This window comes from Elgaria multicarinata, chromosome 23 (assembly GCF_023053635.1).
Source record: "Elgaria multicarinata webbii isolate HBS135686 ecotype San Diego chromosome 23, rElgMul1.1.pri, whole genome shotgun sequence".
NCBI lineage: Eukaryota > Metazoa > Chordata > Lepidosauria > Squamata > Anguidae > Elgaria > Elgaria multicarinata.
In genome coordinates, this window is record NC_086193.1 from 5,824,472 (window position 1) to 5,835,679 (window position 11,208).

The window sequence follows — 11,208 nt, forward strand, 5'->3', positions numbered from 1 at the left end:
CATAGACCTTCGGCTATCCGAGAGTTTTGGTGCAATTCGGTTTGAAAACAACTGCATAAACACACCAAACCAACCTGAGCCCGTTTTAAACCAATTATGCATTCACACACACATACACTAAACCATCACAGAGAGCCCACATAAGGGGTCCAATCAAAGACTAAAGAACTCAGAACTCGGTCCTGAAAGGTAGATATGCGACCAGCTGCTGTCTGGGGCCTCCTTCCCTCCTTCCATGCACCCCCTCCTCCTCCTCCTCCCTCCCAATCCCCTTTCCTTTTGTGTCATGTCTTTTAGATTGTAAGCCTGTGGGCAGGGACTGTCAAGAAACACTTTTGTAAGCCGCCGTGAGAGCCTTTTTTGGCTGAACGGCGGCATAAAAATCCTTAAATAAATAAAAATAAATAAATATGACTACACTTAATGCCAAATGCAATTTAAATGTCGGCCCAGGAAACTGTCACACCAACTTCATTTTGTCCATCTTCCCAAACTGTAAACCTCTCCCCCTGTGCATGAAGTGAAACAATTAGGTTCTTAAGAGAGTTTTTGGGAGAACAAATCTGTGGGGGAAATAGGAATATAAAACACGTGGGGGAGGGGAGAGGCAGTTTTGTGGTTTGCGTGCCCCCAATCTGTCTTGGAAGTGCCGTATGGTGTGTGTGTGTGTGTGTGTGTGAAGGAATATCTGCCCATGGTGTAGAGGCCCTATCCAAAATGCCCTGTTCCAGTTTTAGACATTTCTAACTTTATTGGCTGGGTTTTTCAGCAGCGGGGGTGGCGGGACAATTATAACGCATAGCAGCAGCCAGAAATTATGCGAGGTAGTGGGAAAAGATACAAATCTGGGATTTATAAGGGAGATTATGATGTAACCACATACATCAAACTGATGTGAGTTTTCCTCTCACCCCACCTCCCCGAGTTCGTGTGTGTGTGTGTGCGCGCGCGCGTGTGTGTGTAGGTGAAGAAAAAAGAAATGTTCAAACTCTTTCGAAACCCATCAGTCCAGATCAGGATCACCCACAAAAGCAACCCCCCCTCCTACAAATCCACTGTCTTCTCAGACACTGAAACTTTTTTTTTTTTAACTTTGTAGCCACAGAAAGGACAAAAAAAAAAAAAAAAAACTTCCCAGAGTAAGGTAGGGTGTGTGTGTAATCTGGATCTCTCTCCCCCCCCCCCCGTAAAAAAATACCTACTGAAATTTAAAGCCTCATCCTGCACCGCCTGCAGGGAAGTGAAGACATCACGACACCCCCCCCCCCCCCGGTAGACCGAGTCTCTTAACTACAATAAACTCCACGAGGCAGGAAAATGGAGAGGGGGGTTGAGACTCCCTTCTCTGGCTGGACGCCCCCCAAAGCTGAGCTGCCCCACAATTGTAGAGATAGCAGCCATAAAAAGTTCCTCCACCCCCAAAATGAGGAGGAGGTAGAAAGAAGGCCAGGAGACCCGGTCTTCACCCTCCCCCCTCCCCCGTTTTGGCTTCCACTAACTTCCCGCCCCATGAAGTTTAATATCACTTCCGGGGGGGGGGAGAGAAAGAGAGAAAGAAAGGACGACAAAGGGGGGAGGGAAAGGGAGGAATAAGAAACACAACTAACTAAAATAAGATCAAATATGAACTGTAAATACTGAGAAGGGGGAGCTTTAAAAAGTAGCAAAGAGACGTCCAAGTTAGTTCCACACAGGAGGCAGAGTCTAACCCAAGTCGGATCTGCCCCCCCCTCCAAAAAGAAAATAGTTCCGCGGAGGGGGAGGAGTCAAAGAGTGACCCCCCAAATTAAAAGCAGGAGCCCCTCCCCCAATTATTTGAGCCCCCCCCCCCTTTCTCTGTCCCCGAGCTTACCTGCTCAGCTTTGTGGTGCGGGCGGGGAGAGAGGGGGGGGCGGTCACATTCACAACTAGGGTTGGAGATCCCCGGGGCGCAGCCGGGGTGGGCGCCCCGGTCCCCCCTCCTGCCTTCCTATTGTTCTCCTGGCGGTGGCGGCGGCTGCAACCAAGGCGGCGGCGGCTTTTTAACAATGTAAGTCGAACGGAAATGGTTTACAATGTAGCGAAGGGAGGGAAGAAAAGGGGGAGCGAAGGGTGGGGGGGGGGGAGAAAGGGGGAGAAGGAGTAGGAGAAAAAAAAAGCGAGAGTGGGGAAGGAAAGGAATAAAAGGGGGGGTGGGAGAGAAAAAGAGAGGCGCTCTCCGAACGTTCGATCCGCGCGCGCCTCTCCCGGCGTTCGATTGGCCGCGCCGACGTTCGATCGGATGTTTGTCCCAACGTTCGATCGGATGTTTTGCCCCCCGCCGGAGCCCTTTGATGTGGCCTCCTCAACGTTCCATCCGCTCTTGGGAAGTAAAAGTGCTCCCGCGGCGCTGGGCCCGCTTAGCGCTTGCTTTGCTGGCTCATGGTAGCTGAGCGTCTCTCTCTCTCTCTCTCTATCCGTGTCTCTCTCTCTCTCTCTGGGTTTTTTCCCCCCCTGCTCGCTGGGGCAGGCGGACGGGCGCCCCCTTCTCCTCCTCCTCCTCCTCTCGGCTTCCACACATACACACACACGCATCAAGGCCTGCCCCCCTCCTCCTCCTCCTCCTCCTTCTCCGACGTATCCTTCCGCCGCAGCAGCCACCATCGCTACCAGCTGCACAAACCCCAAAAAAAGGGGGGGGGAGAGGAAGGAAGGATGGCTGGTTGTGCCCACGAGGCTCCTTCACTCTCTCCCCCCCCCGCTCCCAAATATTTGGGAAGGGAGGGGTGAAAGAGAGAAGTTTGGATTTCCCTTTTCCAAAAAGGAATTCCCAGGAGCTGGACCTTCTAAAAGAGGCGGCTCTGTCTCTCCCCTCCCCCCTCCTCCTCCTCCAAATATTTGGGGATTTCGGAAGAGAAAGGGTGGCGAGGGCTGAATGGCTGCCCTCGCAGTTTTAAAGAGGACGAAGGAACAAGGGCCGTTCCGCAATGTCACGATGTAACCCCCCCAAAAAACAAGCCTACTTTCTCTCAGCCACCCCCAAATTTGCAGTTTCTGGATGACCCACCTAACCGTTTAAACCCCCTCCCCTGTAAACACATCTTTCCCCCCTACCCTCTGAAACGAAAGAATGGAATTAAGAAAGGTGGGGAGTTGTGTTTTTATGGATTTCAACTCTAACACTTGGGGGTCAAATCTCTCTCCTCAATACCACCCTCACACAGCTCCCGTAAAGAACTACAAAATAAACAGACCGTAGTGAGCCCCACTCTGCACATATAGACCCTAAACCTTATGCATGCACCCCTTTTTAGGGGCAGCCCTCCCAAAACACTTCCCGCACCCCCATAGGAAAAAAACCCCCATATTGCTCTAGTAGGCCTCTCTTCCATCCCGCCCCATAACTCCCGCATGCATAGAGCAGGGATTCCAAGCCCCACAGAACAGCACAGAAGAAATACGATGACCTACAAAAGCACCCCTTTTTAATAAAGCAGAACCCCAAAGGAAAACCTCATCATTGTCTTCCGGACAAAACATCCCCTCTGTTACCTGTCACGGATGCCCAATAGGTTCAGGCACGGCTACTTTCTATAGCCTCACATCAGCCAAGCACCATAGAACGCAGAGCACCTCTCCATATTACATTTAATCCATTTGTTTATATTTTTTTTGCTGTTGTTCCCCACCTTGATTCAAGTGGAGAGGTGGGTAAGAAATAAATTATTATTACATGCCACTTCTGCCATTCTTGAGACCCCACAAGCTCCACAAATCCTCTCATTAAAGAACCTACAAGCCATAAAAACCTATAAAGTCTTACATGGCATGGGACCACAATACCTGACACCTTTCCTGAGTATGAACCTACCCAAACGCTACGTTCAACATCTAAGGTCCTCCTCCGGGTACCTACTCCGAGGGAAGAGAGAGGGCCTTCTCTGTGGTGGCCCCTCAATTACGGAATTATCTCCACCACGAGGCTCGCCTGGTGCCGACATTGTTATCTTTTCTGCGCCATGTCAAGACTTTTCTCTTCTCCCAGGCATTTAGCAATATGTAATGAGCCTGGGTCCGTTTTTAAGGCTCATAGTTTTTTAAAGTTGTTATAGTGGTTTTAAATGTATGTGTATATTGTACGTTTTTGTGGTTTTTAATTTTCGTATATTGTTTTTAAGTGTTTTTATCTTATGTGAACCGCCCAGAGAACTTCGGCTATGGGGCGGTATACAAATGCAATCAATAATAATAATAATAATAATAATAATAATAATAATAATAATAATAATAATAATAGAGGCCACATCTCAACACAACTATGTATTCATACACACAACATTGATTGGATTTCACAAGGATCCCTTCCAATTTTATATTAGGCACCCCACAGCTCTCCCACATGCCAATAGCAGACCTACCTGGGCAGAATAGATTACCTCATCCACCCCCATAGGAGACTGCTCTCACAATAAAGCTGTCCCCGATCAATTAAAATCCCGTGCAAAATATATCCAAGGAGCACAGCTTTGAAACCCCTCACCTAAACTGTTCCAGCGTTGGACAAAAGTATTATCTTCTCACAGGACACTTTCCCCAAATGCCTTCATCTGACCCCCTGACCCCCAAAGCTTCAGAGTACCCGCAACAATATAGCCAACAATATAATCATAGAATAGTAGAGTTGGAAGGGGCCTATAAGGCCATCGAGTCCAACCCCCTGCTCAATGCAGGAATCCACCCTAAAGCATCCCTGACAGGTGGTTGTCCAGCTGCCTCTTGAAGGCCTCTAGGGTGGGAGAGACCACAACCTCTCTCGGTAACTGGTTCCATTGTTGTACTGCTCTTACAGTCAGGAAGTTTTTCCTGATGTCCAGCCGGAATCTGGCTTCCTTTAACTTGAGCCCGTTATTCTGTGTCCTGCACTCTGGGAGGATCGAGAAGAGATCCTGGCCCTCCTCTGTGTGACAACCTTTTAAGTATTTGAAGAGTGCTCTAATGTCTCCCCTCAATCTTCTCTTCTCCAGGCTAAACATGCCCAGTTCTTTCAGTCTCTCTTCATAGGGCCTTGTTTCCAGACCCCTGATCATCCTGGTTGCCTTCCTCTGAAACACTCCAATAGATTTTCCTTCTTTAAGAATTCCCTTGATTGATTAGAGATGGACGAAAAAACCCACTACAAAGCCAGAGGCATCTGACCAGGGATACATCTAGTCTTGCTTCACTTTCCATTAACGGCCAGCCAGAGGCTTCGAGGAACCAACGATTTGGTTATGTTGATGTACACTCTGGCTGAGTTCGGACGACGCACGAATCAACTGGGGCAGGGGGGTAATAGGAACAGAATGGGAAAGAAACCTCAGCCTGTATGTCACCACCGAGGTTCAGTTTAGTTGCCACGGCATCAGAACAGAGCCCATATTTGCTGAATCAAACCAAAGGTCCACCTAGCAGGCTCTGGCCTGGTTCAGACATCACGGTAAACCCTGCTGCTTAAGCACAAAATGGTTAACGGAATGCATTGACCTTAATACATTCAGTTAACCATTTTGTGGTTAAGCAGCATGGCTTAGTGTGTTGTCTGAACCAGGCCTCTGAGATGTTCAAACCGCCAGGCCTCGAGTGGATGGCCCCTTCTTGTAGGTAGGGTTTTATTGGGTGGGGTGGAGTTTATTTGTCATTGTATTTTTCACTGTGCGTCTAATTTATTTGCTTTTAATGGTCATTTTCATTAAGAGTTTGTTTTAATCTTGGTCTTATTATTGTTAGCTGACTTGAGTGCCGTTTTTATTTATATTTTTGGTGGAAAGTCAGGATATAAAAAAATAAACCAACAAATAATAACTTTGTCCTGAGAATCTGGTATTCGGAGGCAGATTAAATAGGGTGACTATATGCAAAGGAGGACAGGGCTCCTGTATCTTTAACAGTTGTATTGAAAAGAAAATTTCAGCAGGTGTCATTTGTATATATGGGGAACCTGCTGAAATTCCCTCTTCGTCACAACCGTTAAAGCTACTCTCTTTTAAATTTGGTCACTCTAGTATAGCTCCTGCAGCTTTAACTGCTGTGATGAAGACGGAATTTCCCCAGGTTCTCCATATATACAAAGGACACCTGCTGAAATTCTCTTTTCTATGCAACTGTTAAAGATACAGGAGCCCTGTCCTCCTTTTCATATGGTCACCTTAGATTAAATTTTAAATAAAAAAATAATTTCAGAGGCTGACTGTCTGTAAACACTGGACAACACAGTCTCTTCCTCCTCCAGTTTTTAAGTGCTATCAAAGCGTGTGACTGTCACAGCATCTTGTGGCAGGGAGTTACGCAAGTTAACAACTTGGTGCCATCTAGATGTTTTGGACTACAACTCCCAGCATTCTTGACTATTGGCCATGCTGATGAGAACTGAATACTAGCCTTGGGGAGTGGCATCTTACGAAGTAATAGTTTGCATCCTTGAGTTTGTGTGTGACTTTTCTGGGGTTATGCAAAAGAAAAGAAAAAGTTTGAAACAAGCTGTATTTCTTATCTTGAAATAGTAGGACACTTAAAATATACTTAGGTAGGATTCACATTTTTATATGCAACGTTCTAATACAACTTTAATCATACTGTTACATTTTAACAAATATAATTGGGTGCTTTCCACTGTTTAAAAAGATTAATATTTTACAGTTTTTTGAAATTCTCTTTTGTGTACTTGGGGAGACTCAGTACAATGTCGAAAAAAAAGCAAAACAAACTGGGTGTTTTTTTTTAAATAGAGTGGGCGTGGCCTCTTTGAAGTAGGTGGAACAGGGAGGAGCCACGCCGGAGGGTGGAGGAAGAGGAACTATCTTTCCAGGCGGAGGAACACGTATGAAGGAGTTGCAAAGAGAAAAACGACAGCAGCAGCAGCGTGACGAAATGGGAGCACCGACGAGATGGAATGATAAGGCCGCGGGGCAGGATCCAATGGGAGGGCGCGGCGCCCTGGAGTAGCAGCAGGGCCAGCCAATAGGATTTAGCTTCTCTCCTCTTTCCCCCTCCACCCCTCCCTTCTGACTGACTGCCTAACCCTGCGAGCCCTTCTTCGCCCACTGAGCAAGGGGAGGCCCCGCAGGCAGCTGCTGCGCTCTTTCGTTTGACGGAGCTTGCGCGCACTATATTTATGCATGTTTTCTGTTTAGCACTTTTGCTTATTAAGAAATGTGAATTGGGAGGGGGAGCAAAAAAAAAAAATTAATATCATGCGTTTGTAGGGATGTGGCTCTATTCGGCTATTTATTTATTTATTTTAAAAAAATTGATGACAGTTTTTGAAATTTTGCTTTTTTTATTAGTGCAATTTTTTGTCTAGCACTTTTGCCTATTATTTTTTTTTCGGAAGGGGGCAATAAAAATAAAATAAATATAATTTATCTTTCGGGCCATGATGATTTCTGATTATTATGATTACATTTAACATTTTATTTGAACAGTTTTTAAAAATTCTACTTTCAAAGAAAGGAACCCAATAACTCCTGGCAAAGTGCTTTTTGAACTGAAAGTGCTGTTCAGTCCTCGAGAAGTCTGCTTAGAAGTAAGCACCATTGAGTTCACTAGGATTTACTCCCAGATAAATGTGTTTAGGATTGTGACCTGAGGCCACACACTCTTTCCTGTGAGTAAGTCCCATTGAAATCAATAAGGCTTATTCTGAGCATAGGATGCATCATTATTATTATTATTATTATTATTATTATTTATTTATATAGCACCATCAATGCACATGGTGCTGTACAGAGTAAAACAGTAAATAGCAAAGCCCTGCCGCATAGGCTTACATTCTAATAAATAATATTGATGTAATCAATAATTAATAATATTGATGTAAAATGTCTCCATGCTAGGCACTGTACAATCAAATAAATTTGTCAACTTCCTCACCCATCCTCACTTCCAAATTAAAGCTCCTGAGTATTCTTTTTTCTCTCTCCAGTAGCTTGATCTGCAGCTGTTTATAACAGGTGACCGTGCTTAAGCTGAGAGTGTTTTAGAAAGACAAAAGTCACCTGCTAATTCCAGAATATAGAGCGGGTTGCTTTATTTTTTTCTGGTAAGTTGGCAACCTCATCAGTAATAGTTTTTAAAAATCCCTGCAAAGTAGGCTTATAATGTGGCCTCGGTGGACCGTTACCAACTTCGGTTGGTGCTCCAGCTACGCCCATTCCAGCTACGCCCAGCCTAGTTACGGTCATTCACGCACTGGCAGCCTCACCATTAGACTACTGTAATGCACTCTATGTGGGACTACCCATGTGTGTGGTTCAGAAGCTGCAGCTAGTGCAGAACCGAGACACCTAGCTCTGCCCACATGAACCTGCACTTGAGCCATGTACAAGGCTATAGTATTATCCTATGAAGTAGGTTGACCCTATGGAAAGGAGGACAGGGCTCCTGTAAAAGGGAATTTCAGCAGGTGTCATTTGTATATATGGAGAACCTGGTGAAATTCCCTCTTAGCATAGCTAAGCAATTTGTCATCTGAGTATCAAACGGCTCCAGTCCAATAGGAGTGAGGCCTAGTTTAGTTCCTGACCCTATCTATCTTTTCATACATATTGTCTACTGAGAAAGGAAGCCAGGTTCCAGCTGGACATCAGGAAAAACTTCCTCACTGTTAGAGCAGTACGACAATGGAACCAGTTACCTAGGGAGGTGGTGGGCTCTCACACTAGAGGCCTTCAAGAGGCAGCTGGACAACCCTCTGTCAGGGATGCTTTAGGGTAGATTCCTGCGTTGAGCAGGGGGTTGGACTCGATGGCCTTAGAGCCCCCTTCCAACTCTACTATTCTATGTAGGGTGACCATATGGAAAGTAGGACAAGGCTCATGTATCTTTAACAGTTGCATTGAAAAGGGAATTTCAGCAGGTGTCATTTGTAAGCATGCAGCACCTGGCGAAATTCCCTCTTCATCACAACAGTTAAAGCTGCAGGAGCCCTGCCCTCTTTTGTATCTGGTCACTCTACAAAAGAGGGCAGGGCTCCTGCGGCTTTAACTGTTGTGATGAAGAGGGAATTTCACCAGGTGCTGTGCGTGCATACAAATGACACCTGCTGAAATTCCCTTTTCTAGACACCTGTTAAAGACACAGGAACCCTGTCCTCCTTTTCATATGGTCACCCTAATTCTATGATTTTACGAAAGTATCCCCCACTGAGTTCAATGGGGCTTAATACCTAAATAAATGGCCTTGGGTGCGTGCATCCTAAATCTGGAAAGCACCTAACTGGATCTGTTTTGCTTTCAGTAGGATGACTTAAATTTGACTACCTTTAACTGGATTGGGGCCCTTGAAAGGGTTTCCAAGCACACAGATTGCTTGAATGACAGCAGGCACAACCCAGCAGAAATTAACTTCGAGTAAGGTTGCTTTCCTGGCATGCAGAGAAGGACAGGCCACCTCTTCTAAGGGGGATAGGCTCTGCTCTTCTGCATTGGAGGGATTCAGTCAGAGACGCACTGTGAGGGCAGCCTCCTCTCTGGGTGTGTGGGCTGAATTCCTTTGCACGCTTGCCTGCATGCAAAACCCCATTGAACTCAGCAGGACTTACTTCAGAGTAAACACTCTACCACCTGGAAGCAAAGGGCAGTGTAATCCTAATACATGCTTACTTCGAAGTCCCATTGATTTCAGTGGGGGTTACTCCCAGGTAAGTGTGCAGCCTTTCAAGTCCTAATTTTTTTCTTCTTCTGCCCTACCCTCTTCTTTCCTTAGCAGGCCCCTAGTGGCAAACAAAAAATCAATCCGTCTGGCTTTCTGGGGCTGATTCATAGACCAGAGGTAGAGAGAACAGAAAGAAAGAATGAAAGAAAGAAAAAAAAAGTGTAGGATCACTTTGGAGAAAAATAGGGAGGGGGAGGGGGAGGCTTGGGTTTGTTAAAGCTACAGCAACATCCCAACATTGGTTAATTTCAGAACCAAGAGACTAAGGTAGTCATTGCATGAATCCTATCGACTCACTATTTTATTTCAGGTCAAAGGGATCGTAAACCAGCTACAGAAGAAAAGTATTTTTTCCACAGTTGCAGAGAAAAAATGCATTGGAGTTTGGCAAAGTTTGGAAACTTTGCCGAAATGAGAAGCGGTCGATAAATATTTTTAAGAAACAAACGAGGCAGCCATCCTGTCCTCAATTACCTGGGGATAAGCCTCGATGAAATCCATGGGGCTTACTTCTGAGTAGACCTGTAGAAGGTTGTGGTGCGACTCTCCCAAGCTTCTTACAGCTGCTCTAGAAGCAGGAAGTAGAGCCAGAGAAGGAAGAAGAGTTTTCGTTTTAGGGCTGTAATTCTCTACATCCTCACATCTAGGGTGACCATATGGAAAGGAGGACAGGGCTCCTGTATCTTTAACACTTGCATAGAAGAGGGAATTTCAGCAGGTGTCATTTGTATATATGGAGAACCTGGTGAAATTCCCTATTCATCACAACCGTTAAAGCTGCAGGAGCTATACTAGAGTGACCAGATACAAAAGAGGGCAGGGCACCTGCAGCTTTAACTGTTGTGATGAAGAGGGAGTTTCACCAGGTTCCCCATATATATAAATGACACCTGCTGAAATTCCCTTTTCAATACAACTGTTAAAGATACAGGAGTAGGGTGACGATATGAAAAAGAAAACAGGGCTTCTGTACCTTTAACAGTTGTATTGCAAAGGGAATCTCAGCAGGTGCCATTTGTATGCATGCCGCACCTGGTGAAATTTCCTCTTCATCACAACAGTTAAAGCTGCTGAAGCTATACTGCAGTTATACTGTGACCAGATTTAAAAGAGGGCAGGACACCTGCAACTTTAACTGTTGTGATGAAGAGGGAATTTCACCAGGTGCTGCAGGCATACAAATGACACCTGCTGAAATTCCCTTTTCAATACAACTGTTAAAGATACAGGAGCCCTGTCCTCCTTTTCATAGGGTCACCCTATACAGGAGCCCTGTCCTCCTTTTCATAGGGTCACCCTATCACATCAGGAGTGATCCAAGATATGATCACACCTGATGCGGAGTCCAGGCAGAAACACCTGCCCTCAGCAGAGGCTGACCAGAGCAACGACTCATCCAGACCCACAGTAGGCTGTCTGAAGGCGCCTAAACTTATTGAAACCCTGGAACTGGGGAGTGTGAACAATGCAATCACCTTTGATGCAGGGACTGAGCAGAATCACCCACTGCCCTCTCCCACAAAGGCAGATCTGGGACTCATCCAGAGTGGGCAAGCAGCC

General features: G+C 45.8%; 1 protein-coding gene across 17 annotated transcripts in view; it reads right to left on the bottom strand.

The window, feature by feature from the left end:
- The window catches only part of TCF3 (transcription factor 3), a 133,748-nt gene extending 131,211 nt beyond the window's left edge, over window positions 1-2,537 (bottom strand). For 8 of the 17 annotated variants that reach the window (XM_063147192.1, XM_063147189.1, XM_063147188.1 and 5 more), the window contains exon 1: window positions 1,853-2,537. The gene's annotated coding sequence lies outside the window, so the exon portion shown is untranslated. The remainder of the gene's footprint in view (window positions 1-1,852) is intronic. The other 9 variants (XM_063147190.1, XM_063147187.1, XM_063147177.1 and 6 more) reach the window with 2 other exon arrangements.
- Between the last annotated feature and the right edge of the window lie 8,671 nt (window positions 2,538-11,208).